General features: G+C 43.0%; 1 long non-coding RNA gene across 1 annotated transcript in view; it reads left to right on the forward strand.

Moving 5' to 3' along the window:
* Positions 1–6,807: 6,807 nt before the first annotated feature.
* LOC140641586 (uncharacterized) overlaps positions 6,808–14,917 on the forward strand; it is a 43,929-nt gene continuing 35,819 nt past the window's right edge. The window contains exons 1-2 of the long non-coding RNA XR_012038174.1: positions 6,808–7,300; positions 8,580–8,680. This is a non-coding gene — a long non-coding RNA (uncharacterized lncRNA). The remainder of the gene's footprint in view (positions 7,301–8,579; positions 8,681–14,917) is intronic.

Below are 14,917 nucleotides of genomic sequence, written 5' to 3' on the forward strand. Positions count from 1 at the left end.
GGCAGTTTGTGCGGGCTAGAGGTTGGCTTAGAATGATCATGGGTCAGGGGTCTTGGTTCTCCTCCGTTTGGACCTCTCTATAAAGGCCTTTCACACAGCTACTTGGGTTTCCTCCCAAACTGTAGGGTACATTCTGAAAAGGGCATTTCAAGACAAGGTAAGAAGATGTGGATCCCATAAGGCCCAGCCTTAAGCATCACTTATTTGGGTATTTTAGTTAAAACAATTCATTGAGCAGGCTAGATTCTAAGGGAGTAGATGTGTCCTCCTCTTCTTGGGTGGAGGAGTAAAGAATCTGCAGCCATCTTTTTTAATCCACTGTAGTTTGCCCAGTGGTCACACATTATTTACATTCTTTCCACATGTAGAATACATTAATCTCCTCCTAGATCCCCCAAAGTCTCAGCCTGTTAAGACTTCAGGTCAGGCTCCAGGTATAGAATTTCATCATCTCAATCAGGTCCAGATATGTTCCTCAAAATCAAAAAAAGCAAATTCCCTTCTTCCCCTTCCTCTTCCTCTCCCTGAGCAAATCAGTCCAAAAACCATTAGGTAGGGATAAGCAAGGTAGGAGTTTAAACACCATACAGTGTGTCAAAGCCCAACCAATAAAGAGAAAGGGTGGAGTGATGAGTGGGGAGGATGAAAGCCCAGTGCAGGGTGTCAAAGCCCAAGCAGAGTAACGAGGACCTACATGGAGTATTACGGTATTAGGGGTTTCTGTGAATTAGGGCAGCCTAGTACAGGGTGTTAGAGCCCAAGTGGGATGAAAGGATTGTTAAACCCAGGGAGACTGGTTAAAAGTAACTATATATACATATACATATACATATACATATACATATACATATACATATATATCTGAGTATATCAGTATATATCAGTATATATACTGATATATATATATGAGAAATTGGTGTGAATTCATGATTTTCAATATATAGATAGATAAAAATATAGATAGATAATGAAATAAATATAGGGGTGTGTGTATATATTTACATGTAAATACGAGTAAATTCCTGGGAGAAGTGCTGGGAGCAGAAACTTCCCAATAGCAATGAGCATATCTAACACTATCATTATCTAATAAAAGGAACTAGGTATTCTTGGAGAAAAGGCTGATTTCAGGGATGGACCAGGGATATTACAAGATGAGCCTAGAAAATCATGTACCGGGCACCCTGGGTGGCTCAGTGGTTTAGCACTGCCTTCAGCTCAGGTCATGATCCTGGGGAACCGGGATCGAGTCCCACGTTGGGCTCCCTGCATGGAGCCTGCTTCTCCCTCTGCCTGTGTTGTGTTTCTGCCTCTCTCTCTTTCTGTCTCTCATGAATAGGTAAATAAAATCTTTTAAAAAAAGAAGAAAATCATGTACCAAAAAGTCTTTAAAAAGGGGTCAAAGAATAATGAGAATATGTCAAAAGAACACAGAAATCAGTTTGAAGGAGCCAAATCTGGAACAATTTGAGCATGAAAATAAATATTGGCCAAATCTGGAACAATTTGAGCATGAAAATAAATATTGATAGGAACAGTTTACAGCCAATTGAACAAAATAAGAAACCATGAATTCATACTGATATAAATAAAAGAATGAACATTTGATGAGTAACAAGATATTTACATAATTTCAAAGTAACTCCACAAAATACTTACAGTTTCAATGGGGAACATTAGAAAAACCCAAATATTGAAACATTCTAGAAAATAACCATCCTGAAATCTTTAAAAATGTTAAGTTCATGAGAGTCAAGGAAAGACTGGGGATCTGTTCCCCATTGGAGGCGACCAAAGAGAAATGACACCTAAATGCAATACCATGATTCTGAAGTGGATCCTTCTGCTGTAAAATATTTCGGGGATGACCAGTGAAATTGAATGGGGACTAAGGATACAGTGATAGTATTGTATCAACATTAATTTCCTGATTTTATTTATTTATTCATTCATTCATTCATTCGTTCATTCATTCATTCATTCGAGACACAGAGAGAGAGAGGCAAAGACACAGGCAGAGGGAGAAGCAGGCTCCATTCAGGGAGCCCAACGTGGGACTCGATCCTGGGTCTCCAGGATCACACCCTGGGCTGAAGGTGGCACTAAACCACTGAGCCACCCAGACTGCCCAATTTCCTGATTTTGATGGTTGTATTGTGGTTATGTTAGAAATATACATATAAGAATTGGAGGGTAATTGATATCATGTCAGAAGTTTACTCAAATAATCCAAAAAAGTGCTTGTACTGAACTGGCAAGTTTTCTGTAAGTTATCTTTCCCCCTATACATCCAATATACAATAGAAAACAGGGACAGAAATCACAGTAGGCAATCCCACTTAGAAAGGACGTAAAAATAGGCATTGGTCCTTAGAAAATCTGAGACCCAAGCATGCAGATCACCAAATTCCCCTTCTCCAGAGGCAGGGAATGTGATACCTCCCATTTCTACTATTCTTCATGCTTTTTGGTTGATTTTCTGCCCTGTTCTGGTCATTCTTCTTTGACTAGGTTCCAGTCTGCCTATTTCCTTCATAAAAGACCAGTGCCCAGGACTGGATGCAGCATTCCAGCTGGAGTGCAAGCAACAGTAGAGAGCAGGATCATCAATCGCCTTCATAATTCCAAAGATCATACTTTCATCAATGCCTTCTGACACAACATTCACTTTTTGATATTCATGTTAAACGATAGAGTGGGCCGAAGATAGAGCCCTGGAACAATGCAAACACTCTACAAGTTGACTTGGATCCTTTAAATACAGTCATTGTGCCAATCAAGGTTTTTGGCTGCAAAATAATCAATCTCACCCCTGCTCTGCCATGATCACCACTGCTGGTGAATACTCAACACCACCACTTCAAGACTGTTCAAGCTGCTGCTACTGGCACCATAAATACTTTCCACACTTTCCTTGCCTCTTCTTACTCCCAGTGGCTCCCAACAACCCAGCATTCATTGGCTTTTAACTGCATCACTCCAATCTGTCCCTGTCTTCACATAGCCTTCTCTGTGTCTATGGGTGTTTTTGGCAATGGGTCCTCTCCCCTTCGTGCTAGGACACCAATCACTGGAAAAAGGGCCCACCTAATCCAGTATGACCTCATCTCGACTTAACCAATTACATTTGCAAAGACCCTATTTTCAAACAAAATCTATTCTGAGGTTTTGGGTAGACATGAATTTTGGAGGTACACTATTTACCCCCTACAAGCTATCATATATATGGAAAGAGCTTCCCTGAGAGTTAAGCCAACACAGAAACAGGGGTATGTGCCTTAGTATGGCCATATTTGACTGCCCCTGGACTAATCAGTTACATGAATTGGCAAATTTCCTCCTTTTCCTTAAGTCAGCTTGAAATGACAGAAAGAACCTACCACCCCTACTTTTACAAAATTAGAAAATCATTAGCACATGACCAATGTTCCAAACTTCTTCCTACTGCCTGTGTCCTCCAAAAGTCTCTGACAGGGATTGTGCAATCCCACTGGAAGTGGAATGGATTTACTTCATGTACTTCATTTGGCCAGGAAACAAAAATTTATTTTGAGCAGCTAGATGATTTCTTACAATGTAGTCCACCATTATTCCTTTCTCTTAATTTTTATTATGGAAAATTACAAAATTACACACAAGTGGGAAGAATAGTATAATGAACCTCAGCTTCCATCATCCCATGTTTGCTCCATCTATACCTCCAACTTCCCTCCACCTCCAGCAGGATTATTTCAAAAGAAAATTCTGATGCCATATAATGAATTTATCCTCTTCAACCACTATTTTAAGTTTTAATCCCCTCATTACTGCATTTGAGAAGTTTTGTCCCTTGCAAGGCAATGCAAGGCACTTTGAACATAGAAAGGGTACAACAGACATCTGCTGAATGGAGACCTGCCATTAGAATTTCCAGTCTATTAGAAGACAAGGAAGCCCCTCCAGTGCTTACTAAGCTTTAATGTAAATCACCTGGGGAGATGTTAAAATGCAGAATATGTGGGCAGGGGTGGGGGAATTCTGCAGTTCTAATAAAAACTGTAAATGCTGCTGGTCTGTCGATCTCACTTTGAGTAGCCAGATCCTAAACCAGAAAGGAAAGGAGAAAAAAGCAGGGTGCCATATAAGGTAGAGGTGATGGGTCACCAGGCTTGAGAACTAGACTTTGATAGTTTACCACAGTTACCCAAATTTATTTTGACAATATTCTAAAGTGAGAATAACCCTGAACCAAGCAAGCACTGAGGAACCCACAAAAGAAATTTTATAAACTCTGCAAAGGGAAGACACAGTTACTTGTCAGTTCTAGAAAATCTGTATGATAGAGAGTAAAAGTGTCTAGCCAGCTCATGGTGAATTTTTCCAAAAAACTTGACCCTGCTGGACCTAGTTCTCCATATCCACTCTTGTACTGCTTCCACCCACCCTCCAGCCACAGCTGATTGGACCAAATGTGAGAATCTGACCCAAGCTGGGCCAGTCAGAGGGTCTCTCCTGAGAATTTGGTTTTGAGATTCAGAACAGTCAGTCCCACCCTAAGAATGGCTGGAATTGAAGTTATATAACTATTCTACCTTCTGTCAATACACAGAGAAGCAAAGAAAGCTGATTGAAAGAAACAGACCATAGAGAGGACCTAGAAATGAAAAAAGCACCACTTACATTCCTTAGGCTTCTTGCCCCATTCGCATCCCTCCTGAGGCCTGATACCATTTCTGTGCCTCAGAACCCAATCTCCTTATGTTGAAATCTTCTAGATGTTGCATTAGTGAGTTTCAGATCTTCACAACCAAAGAGACTGACAGATAGACACGTTCATATATGGCAAGTGGGAACTAAGCCAGAGAGGAAGAAGGGTAAGAGCTGCTGGGCCTAGAATGCAGGTCACTGTGGGTTTACCAGGCAGGTATGTAGACAAGAGGTCATCCATAGCAGAAATGAAGTCTCAGGAATCAGAAAAGAAACTTCCTCCCTGCAAGCAGCAGGCTGGGCTGTGGCTTCCTTTGAGACTACCAAGTTGGTGGCTGCCAACCTCGCTGCCACTCCTCACCTGAGAATTTGCTCCAGCCTTCCTGATTGTGTTAGGACTGGCCATACCACAGGGCACCTTGTTTCCCCGAACCTCTGAGGGCTGTGATGTCCCTAATGTAGAGCCACCTGATGGTATAATCGGCTCTTCCCAAGAGTCTGGTTGTTACCCTGACCACCTTCCTAATCAGCATGCCACTCTGTGAATCTCTAGCCTGGAGATATAAGAAGGAGTTTAGCCCACAGGCAGGTCCTGAAGTCTATGGCAATGATTCAAGCTCAGCCCAAACCCCAGGGAGTTTGTTACAGATAGGATGGTAAACTTACTTCTGTTTGCCCAGGACTATCCCACGTCCCAGGACCTAGTTCTGGAAAAACCGGGAGTATTAGTCACTCTAATTTTAAAGCCTCCAGGTCCTAAATGGAAACCTGCCTTAGCATAGTGCCTTGAAGGCATCATCCCAGGTTTTGGTGACTCCAAACCTCCATACCCCACCATCCTGAGGATTCCCACACAACTGGGGTTTCTGAACTGCTTTCTGAAACCACTGCATCTCTACTTACACCTGTAGACTGTGTGGCAAATTAAGAGCCCAGACTCTGAAGCCTCCTATTCACTAATTTGGTGACCTTAGGTATCTAAAATCTCATTGCCTCACTGAGAATACTATACCTACTTCATCGTGTTATAAGAAAAGTGAGAATAGTGCCTGACTGTATAAAAGTTGGCAATTATTGTCATGCTCTTTCCCCAGTCTAATCATTGTCTCCTCTCACTAAGGAGACCTTCACCTCTGGGCACACTCTGTAGTCTTAGTGGCATGGCCCAGACCCAGGCAGAGGGCAGTGGGGGACCCAGGCTGTCTACAGAGGCTTCACCTGGTCCTCCTTTCCCTGGGCTCAGATGTTAGTCCTCAGAGGAGGGTCTAGTTTCTCCCATTTCTGGGCAGAGTCCCTGAAGGGGAACACTCATGGGGCTCTTTAGAAGGACCTAGTAGGAAGGGACCAGCAAAGGACTTCAGTGGCCTGGCCAGCCCTCTGGTGTGGACAGAGGATCCCCACATCTCGAGTCTCCTGCCATTGTGATCAGCCTAATCCCTCAACCTGCTTTCTCAGAAGCCATGCTCTCACACCTGTCAGAAATGAGAGATTCCAGGCCAGGAGCAAGAACTCTGCAAACAGCTAGACATGCCTTGAGGACATTTTGTGTACGCAAGTTGGGGAAAGTATAGGAAGTTCCCACAGCTAGCTATCCCACATGATCATTGACAACTGGAGGTAAGGTCTGTCTGCCCACAAAGGCACCTGACCCATGTTGATTTCCTCCCCCTGTTCACCACGGGAAGTGTACGCCCCAATACAGGCTTTGTATGTCATAATGAAAGCAAATCCCAAAGCCCTGGTGCTGGGTTTCAGGCCCTTTAAGGAGAAAACCCCCGGGGCAGCCCACGTGGCTCAGTGGTTTAGCGCCGCCTTCAGCCCAGGGTGTGATCCAGGAGACCCAGAATCAAGTCCCACGTTGGGCTCCCTGCATGGAGCCTGCTTCTCCCTCTGCCCGTGTCTCTGCCTCTCTCTCTCTCTCTCTCTCTCTCTCTCCCCCTCTGTGTGTGTGTGTCTCATGAATAAATAAATAAAGTCTTAAAAAAAAAAAAAGGAGAAAACCCCAGGAGTGCATGGAGGTCTCACTACCTCCCCTCAGGCCAGCCACGCCAGGCCAGCTCTCAAAGGCCTCTTGTGACTGTCCTTTCTCTCATCTTTCCTCACTGTGATAAATGTCCTGGGATTAGCCCTTCTGTGTTTATTGGATGAGCAATTTGTGTCTGTCTGAAAAGCTACGTCTGAATAATGTTTGGCACGAGCTGAAGAAATGTGAGCCTCTGCAGTCCCCTCCAGCCAGCATTCTGGAGCCAGCCGTTCTCCTGCCAAGAGGGTTCGACAGCTCTGCAGCTCGTCTGCAGCCTAAACATGTTTGCCGGTGGGGAGAGGAGGAATTGGTAGGAGGGGGAGGGAGGTGCCCCTGGTGGGACCAGACACCCAGAGGGACAGAAGAGTAGAGCAACTTCAGCAAATCTGCCAATTGTTCTGGAGCCCCTGTAATAATTTGGGGTCATCACAGATGCCCATGGTAGTCACCTGTGTGACTGGGGACAAGAAAACCAGGGCCCCCTGTGCAGCTCAGGAGCCTGGCCCAGAGTCCCAGAAGTGAACTGCAGCTGAGACTGCACTGAAGTGCAGTGCACTGAAGTGAACTGCAGAAGAGACTGAAGGAAGTCCGGTGGGTAGCATGAGGATCCCAGGTCTAGAAGGGTAATTAGTGCTGTGCTCTTGAGGTTTGTGGGCGATGGGGCCATATAGAGGGGTTGTTAGGATATACTAAGGCTGTTTAAATATTTACTAACGTCATCCTTTTGGGTCCTGGAACTGGGAGGACAGCTTGCAGCAATCAGGTGACATAGTTATAAGCTGCTGAGGAGTGTAGACAAAGGGAATTTGGAAGGTGTGAGTGGGTGTGTCAACAACCTCTACCACCACCCTCTCCACTCCTCCAGCAACCTTCTGCTGTTCTCCCTCAACAGTCTCCTGCTCTTCTCTCAGGGTGCACACCACTGCTCTCACTGCTCTGTCCTATCCTATGACTTGGCTCTCAGTCTTTGCCTCCACCTCTCTCTCCCCAAGGCAGTGATCAGACAGGAGGCAAGACACTATCCATGGGCCTCTAACAGTGAGCACCAAACTGGCCACCAAGGAGGTATCAAAATGGTTTATTGAGGGGGCATCTGGGTGGCTCAATCAGTTAAGCATCCAACTCTTGATTTCAGCTCATGATCTCAGGGTGGTGAGACGGAGCCCCACCTGAGGCTCTGCCTTGGGCATGGAGCCTGCTTAAGATTCTCTCTCCACCCTCCCTCTGCCCTTCCCCTCTGTCTACAAAATGGTTTACTGAAAAAGCGAGGCTGGGAGGTCTGACTTCAGTGGTCACAGACTCACAAAATGATAGCAAATGACAGGTCAGACAGAAGTAACAATGCGGGAAATAAGTTCCCGCAGGGAACTTGGCCACAATAACACCCATCCTAAGAGTCTGCTAAGTCAGCTTATCAGAAAAGGCCCCTTGAGACTGTTCTGTAGGTGTACACTCATCTTGGTGTTCCACGTGATTTCATTCATTCTGTTAATGTGTTTTGAATCCCTACCTGTATCATAATCTGTAGGACACCATCTGTCTCTTCAAATAGAAAATAAACAAAATAGGACAACAGAACAGATGTACCCATAAAAGGTAGGGAGCAATCTATACTATCACAGAAGTGTAGAGAGAAGGTTATAAATATTCAGGGAAAAAAAGAGGTAAATTTTACTTGGAAAATTAAAGGAGGAGCAAGGAAGTCTTCATGGGGATGGGGGAGATGCATTAGACCTTGACCTGGAATGAAGTCTGCAAACGCACCCCTAGTGTGCTGTTTATCCCCATTCCCTGTCCCTCCTGGCAACATTCACTCAATGTGGTGACTGTCGAAGATTTTGCTTACTAATTCCTTTATTCTTTCACTAAGCCCAGGCATATCCACAGAATCCTTCTCAACGCAGCAACACAGCGAGATGATCAGAAGAGGCACATGAGAGAAGAAAGGCATTTGCCATCACCCCTTGGAAGGTATATACAATTGAGACCTCCAGGGATAGAAACAGAAGGAACAGAGTGAGGAGACACATGGTGGTGGAGAGACACTGAATGTGTACAATGAAGCTGAATGGGCTGCAAGGCTTATGGGTAAGGTTTGTGAATAGGGAACAGTGGACAATGTGCCTGAGAAAGTAGGTTGCAGAATATCTGGTTTAGGATCTTGCCAAGTTTAGGAACGTGGGTTTAGGCCTGCAGGGGGCAGAGGCAGAGGCTTACACAACTGAGCTGTGTTCAGAAAGACAGTCTGGCAGCAGAGGACAGGGTGGACTGGGATGGGGAGGAGCTAGGGGCGGGTGTAGACCAGCCAGACAACTGTCCTAGGCAACCAGTACTGGAGCCTCCTGTGAGCTCTTGCAGCACTTGGCAAAAGCATCTGTTTAACACTCACCCTACTGTCTCTCTCAGAGCCGTCTTTTGACAGCCTGACAGCCCTACAAGATGCAGGATCCTTGACATCAGGAACCATTTGCTGCCTCTCTGGGACCCCAGGCCTGACATGGTTCTTGGCAGGTGTTCATTATATATTTGTGAATTACTAGGGCAGTGAAAAAAAAAAAAAAACAGGACAAGGGGCATACAGAGAAGGGCACGAATTTCCAGGATCACATCCTGTTTAGCAACAGTTCCTTCGGCCTAGACATCAGTACAGCTGTCTTTTGATGTGTGGAGGAGAAGCATGTGCAGGCAGCACGGGCAAGGAAGGAGTCACAGCTGACTCCAAGAAGCTGGGAATTGCTGTGTGTGTGTGTGTGTGTGTGTGTGTGTGTGTGTGTGTGTGTGTCTCAGGCTTACAAGAGGTTTTGGCTTTTTAAAGAGAGGTGGACAGACAAATGGAAGACCACACAATCTATACTGTCCTAAGGTGCCGTAGGAAGTGTATTAAATTAGCTTTTTTTTGTTGCAAGTGGCAGAAGTTTAATGCAAGCAAGCCTGGGGAGAACAGGAAGCTTGTAAGGTGCATCTGGGGAGCACTAGAGTGAAGGATTCCAACGATGCCAGACTCTTTCCATCTCTAATGTCTACTTCTCTCCACATGTCAGTCAGCCTTATTTTTAACCTGGCTTCCTCCACAGGCTGGAACCATGGCTATCAGCCTGCCAGCAACCTGGGTCTCACATCTGAGAGCTCCCCACCAGAGAATCGCTAAAAGCTTTCTTTCTTGTGTCCCAATTTCCGAGATCCCAGGAAAGGACTCTGATAGGTTTATGTCAGGAACCTGCTCCTGGCCTAAGACCTAATGCAGCAACTAAGGAAGCAGGGTCATCCTAAAAGGAAAAATCTTCCACCAAAACCTCATCGTTGAAATGGAAAAGAAATATTTCACAGAGGTGGAACTAATAATAATAATAATAATAATAATAATAATAACAACAACAACCCTGGGCACCTGGCTGGATCAGTTGGTAGAACATGTGACTCCATCTCAGGGTTGTGATTTCGAGCCTCACATTAGGTGTAGAGATTACTTAAAAAAAAAAAAATCCTGTCTGAGTCTGCATAAGTTAACTCTTCTGCACAACAACCCCAATAGGTGTCACTGTGGTAGACATTATTACCCTTGAGAATTATTACCTCAGGGAACCAAGGCACGGAGAGGGTAAGTAACTGTCATAGATCACACAGTTAGTAAATAGGGATGGAGCTGGGATTTAAATCCATTTCACCTAGCTCCAGACCCTGTATCTTCCTATCATATTATGCTGCCTATTACTACAGAAGGAAAGAAAGCAAGGTACTGGGCTGTGAGGAAGGAACCTTGACAATTTCTCCTGGGAAAAATTAAGGCCTGAGCTGAGGAGCCTGTGAGGAGTGATTGGTCCAATGACATGGGAATCTAGAATAACAAACACCATCACCCATTTTAATCTCACTGGAGATATCTGAAAAAGGAATGTTTCATTTTCACTTAAAAAAAATTTTTTTTAAGCAATCACTACACCCAATTTGGGGCTTGAACTCACAACCCCAAGATCGAGAGCCACACATTCCACTGACTGAGCCAACTAGGCACCTCTCATTTTGACTTCTTTTTCCTTCCATCTTTATTTACTTAAAGTAGAATTAGATAAAGCCAAGAAAAACAAAAGAGAGAACAATGAGGTCCCATTTTCACCTATTAAAAATTTAAGCAGCAGTATAATAGCCATGCTGGCAATGGTGGGGAGATGGTTTGCTTCTAAATGACTGGTGACAGCATAAAGTGGTCTATCCAGTGAAAAACAATTTATTTCGCCATGGGGGTCAAGAGCTATAGAAGCTTTCTTTAACTTTGACCTGATTACCTCACTCTTTGGCTCATGGAGTCACAAAATAAAACCCAACCAGTGCTACGTGCAAGAGATACATCTAAAATAGTGTTCCTCAGAAATACTGAAAGTAAAAGAGTGGGAAAAAATAGAACACAAGAACAAATACCATACATGCAAATACAAGAACAAAAAACAAGGGTTTTGGTATTAATATTAGACACAGTTGAATTCACAGAAAATCAAAAAATAGAGGCAAAAATATTAAAATGATAAAGGCAGAGAGCAACAATGAAGATATGTCATAAATATTTATGCACAAAATAACATCAGAGTTCATAAAACAAAAACAACTGGAAATGCATGGAGAAGTGGGCATAAATACAGTAACAGTAGAAAATTTAATTCACCTCTCTTAGCCCATGACTGATCAATAAGCTATACAAAAAGTAAGGGTATAGAGGACTTGATTTGTTAAATTAGTAATACATTGAATTAAAGACTATCAAACTCCATACCTTGAAAACCTAGAATTTGTACTTTGTTAAGTATCCATGGGTCATTAACAAATAACCACATGTAAGGCCATAAAAAAAAATAAAAAAATAAAAAAATAAAAAAACCTCAATACATTCCAAAAAGTAGAATGAATACAGATAACAGTCTGTTCACAATGCACTAAAACTAGGAAGTAATAGCAAAAACAGAAACTGTAAAGCAATAGAAAAGTTGAAAATTAAACAAAAAAGCCAAAAAACAATATCTGGATGGAATATTTTTCCATGTTAAAAAGGAAGGAAATTCTGACACATGCTACAAACCAATTAACATTGAGAATATTACACTAAGTGAAATAAGCCAGTCTTAAAAAGACAAATACTGTATGATTCGCTTGCATGAGGTGTCCAGAGTAGTCAAATTAATAGAAACAAAAAGTGGAATTGTCACTTCCAGGGGAAAGAGGATGAGTGGGGAATGGGGAGTTGTCTAATGGGAATAGAGTTTCAGTTTTGCAAGATGAAAAAGTTTATTTTGTATATTGCACAACACCGTGAATGTACTAAACAATACTGACCTAAACACTTGAAAGTAGTTGAGATGGGGATCCCTGGGTGGCGCAGCGGTTTGGCGCCTGCCTTTGGCCCAGGGTGTGATCCTGGAGACCCGGGATCGAGTCCCACGTCGGGCTCCCGGTGCATGGAGCCTGCTTCTCCCTCTGCCTGTGTCTCTGCCTCTCTCTCTCTCTCTGTGACTATCATAAATAATAAATAAAAAAAAAAAATTTAAAAAAAAAAAAAAAAAAAAAAGTAGTTGAGATGATAAATTTCATGTTACATGTATTTTTTTTAAGGTTATTTATTTATTTATTCATGAGAGACACGGGGGGGCGGGGGGCAGAGACACAGGCAGAGGGAGATGCAGGCAGGGAGCCCAACATGGGACTTGATTCCCAGGTCTCCAGGATCAGGCCCTGGGCTGAAGGTGACCCACCCTCACCTTGGCTCACCCGCTGAGCCACCCGGGCTGCCCACGTTACATGTATTTTAAGAAATTCTCTTAAACAATTCTCAGACTGTAAACTATCTTTTGAAAAAAAAAAAAAAAAGATAATTCCCAAGGCGACAGTGCAAAAGATAAGTCAAAGGAATGAGTGTTTTCATGGTTCTTGGCTATGTCTCACATAATCTTCAGGTGAGAAGTCAGAGGGATAAATTTTGAACAGTGCAAGCTCTGAGATGGACATATCGTGTTTGAAAATGTTGGTCTTCTTCCTGCATTATTTAGCCAGGCCTTGTGTGCCAGGCCTAAAGAAACCAGAAAGGGTGGAGTTTATCTCTACTTACTTATCTCTACCACAGAAGCAAAGGCCCAGAAAAACAAAAGAAAATTCTATTCAACCCCACAGGGTAGTTCCAAGTAAAAGGAGAGGGAGAAGTAGTTCAGATGACCAAAGATTAAGTTCTCTTCTCTGAAGCTGAGCCCTCCCTCACCTGGGCTTCAGATTGTGGCTTCCTCATTGTGACAGTTGGTAAATCATTTTACCTCTCTGAGAGCACTTTGCTCATCTACAAAATGGAACTGATAGTGCCACCTGGTTTTCATGAGGAACAAATGAGATATGTGTATTAAGAGTTTAGGGAAAAAAAGAGTTTAGAGCCTGACACATATTCAGCACACAGGAAATGCTGGTTCAAGCTGGTGCGCATATTTTATAGACAAGCAAGTGTTCTCCAACTCATCTACATTACTTGTTCTCTTTGAGGGTTTTGATATGTCTGATTCTTCCCTTCCTAAAGTTTCTCCCAAGATTCTGACTATGCACTTATACTTCATCAAGTTATCAGCTCCCTGAGGAAAGAGACAAAGTTGACTCTCCCTGGTATCTTTAGGTCCTAACACTTGGAAAAAAAAAAAAAGAAAGAGAAAGAAAAGGAAAGGAAAGGAAAGGAAAGGGAAGAGAAAAAAGAAAAAAAGAAAAGAAAAGAAAGAAAACAAAAGAAAGAAAACAAAAGAAAAGAAAGAAAAGAAAAGAAAAAAGAAAAGAAAAGAAAAGAAAAGAAAAGAAAAGAAAAGAAAAGAAAAGAAAAGAAAAGAAAAGAAAAGAAAAGAAAAGAAAAAGACTCTAGCTTCAGGCACCACATCAAAGTCACAGCTGCTCTGGGGCGCCAACCACTGTGCCATGAACACTGAACACCTGGGCCTCAAGAGACGTTGCAGATGAACATGTCTACACGGTCAGCAGCAAGTCCATATCCTTTGGGGGTTTTCCTTTTCTCCCTACACCTGGCAGATATCATCCTTCATGCTTAGTGATTCAGTTCGTTTGTTAACTAATTTATTCATCCACAACAGATATGTCAACAACAAAAATTACACTAGAAAGCCACGTGAAATGCAGTGGGAACTAGGAGAGCAGCTAAGCCTTAGTGGGCATAGCAGGGCAGGCTTCACAGAGGAGTAGCATGAGCTGGACTTGGAGTGATCTATAGGAAGAGGACATGGGTGTTAAAGAAAGAATAGGCAGTTAAAGAGTAGAACTTGGAACCCTTGGAGTTTCTTGCAAGGCTGAGCAGCTGTTTCCCATGAAGCCATGCCCAGTGGCAGGAGCACAGCAAGTATTAAACACCAGAGGACTCTCCATAAGTCCCCTTACTGCCTCAACCCTCCCAGCCTTACATCATTGGTCAGAGCTTTCCCCTAGGGAGAACCCAGCTCTGCCAGAGTCCCATCGTGAGCAGTAATGGAACAGAGATTAGGATCTGAGTGAGTTATAGTCCTAGCTTTTCTATTCTTAACTCCTAGGCTTTTATGGAGCTCTGGGGGCTGAGCTGCCTTTTAAAAGCCCACACATGGAAAGCATGGTGGGTACAACTGGCTCACCATTAGGAAAAAATTTAAGTTTAGAGTTCCAAGTCATGGCTGACATTAGAATAAATTCCAGATGGCTGAAAGATTTGAATGTAAAACATGAAATCACAAAAATAGTAAAAGAAGAAAATAGATGAATATTTATAATTTTGGAAGGGAGAGGAAATACGGAAGACCATTCTAAGTTTAACACCAAGGGCAGATAATAAAAGATTGGTTTAAAAAATTACATATATATTATATATATATATATATATATATAAAATATATATTCATGCACAAGAAGACTGGCATGAAAGTAGAAATGTTAACAAAGAACTGCAATTTCAGACTTAATAGGTACAAGGAAAGAGGCCCCGGGAAATTCCTTGGAGTGGTTAATTGGGAAAATGCATTTGAAGTATCTGATGCGGTTAATCCCTTCTCCTCACATTTGTACTACTCAGGCAGCTGCAAGACGGTTTCTCCCCAGACCAAACTAGTAATTGTGGGCTCTTGGGCCAGAGGCAAAGCTTTGCCCCAGACAACAACTAATGCCCAAAAGGGGAAGAAAATTGCTGCACTCAAAAGAGAAAACTGGTCCTCTTCTTCC

Source organism: Canis lupus, chromosome 10 (assembly GCF_048164855.1).
Source record: "Canis lupus baileyi chromosome 10, mCanLup2.hap1, whole genome shotgun sequence".
In the NCBI taxonomy this organism is placed as follows: Eukaryota; Metazoa; Chordata; class Mammalia; order Carnivora; family Canidae; genus Canis; species Canis lupus.